Source organism: Microtus ochrogaster, chromosome 6 (assembly GCF_000317375.1).
Source record: "Microtus ochrogaster isolate Prairie Vole_2 chromosome 6, MicOch1.0, whole genome shotgun sequence".
Classification (NCBI taxonomy): domain Eukaryota; kingdom Metazoa; phylum Chordata; class Mammalia; order Rodentia; family Cricetidae; genus Microtus; species Microtus ochrogaster.
Genome location: NC_022013.1, coordinates 84,135,992 through 84,137,147, shown reverse-complemented (window position 1 = coordinate 84,137,147; position 1,156 = coordinate 84,135,992). Strand labels below are relative to the sequence as shown.

The 1,156-nt window shown below is 56.2% G+C and overlaps 1 protein-coding gene across 1 annotated transcript in view; it reads left to right on the top strand.

Moving 5' to 3' along the window:
• Itpkb (inositol-trisphosphate 3-kinase B) overlaps positions 1 to 1,156 on the top strand; it is a 90,597-nt gene that overhangs the window by 79,205 nt on the left and 10,236 nt on the right. The gene's annotated exons all lie outside the window — the stretch shown is intronic.

Sequence of the window (1,156 nt, the reverse complement as noted above, 5' to 3'; positions counted from 1 at the left end):
TGTTTATGCTGTGTATATGGAGGCTAGAGTTCAACTTTGGGTCTTGTTCCTCATCTCTCATGACCTTGGCTTCTCTGATTAGGTAGGCTGGGTGGCCTTCTAGTCCCAGGCAGCCACCTGTGTCCACCCGCCCAGCCCCAGGATGACAAGTGCTTTGCTGCTACGCTTTACCCAGGTGGCCAGCCTTTTACCTCCTGAACTGTCTCCCCAGCCCATCAAATGTTGTTTCTTAAATGAAGAGATTGAGGAGGAAGGCTCGGCATGCTTGGGTTCAGCCAACAACAGCTCCCTTCTCATTCCTCCTGGAAGTTCTGTCCTAAAATCAGTCCCTGCCAGCTGACCGAGACGTGTCCCTTTCCCTCGTTCCCAGAGCAGGGCTGGGGTCATGGAGAAACACAGGCCCTGCTGTTAGTTCATCCTCATCACTGACTACCTCCTCCTCCACTCCGAAGCCCTGCATGTCTTGTCCCCCAGGGAGCTAGGGTGGGTGAGGGAGAAAGCAGAATGTCCCTGTAGCCGACACATGGCCTCAGAATCTCGGGCTGTCTTATTTCTGTCTCCAGAAAGTTCTTTCCACGATACATTGGAATATGCCCACTTAAGCAGAGGCCCGACCCTTCCTTCCCACATGGGAAGCCCAGGCTCAATCTGCCTGCAGGAGAGGGAGGTAGGCGCATGCACGGTCCCCCTGGGTGCTCTTGCTGGTGCCCAGACAGGTGCAGCTATACCCGAAAGCACTGCCTGGGCCTCCTGCCTTGTGTGGCTGACTGTTCCCTGGGGAACTGCCAGGGGCAGGGTACCCATCCCTTTGGGCTTCCCTCGTCTCCTAGCCTGTTAGCTTCTTTCTCTTTGTGCCTCAGAACACTTCTGTCTAAAGGGACTTAGTTAACCCTATGGGGTTAAGGAAGGGGAGGTCTCCCTGGAAGCAGCACTCACCCTAGCTTTACCTTCCCCACACACAGACCCTAAGGTCTGTGCACTCTGTACTCTGAGCACAGTACTAGGTGCCTCAGTCATACTGTCCCAGCATGCCCCACACCAGCCTCACCGTCCCAGCACACACCACACCAGCCACACCACACCGTCCCGGCACACACCACACCAGCCACACCACACCGTCCCAGCACACACCACACCAGCCACACCACACCGTCCC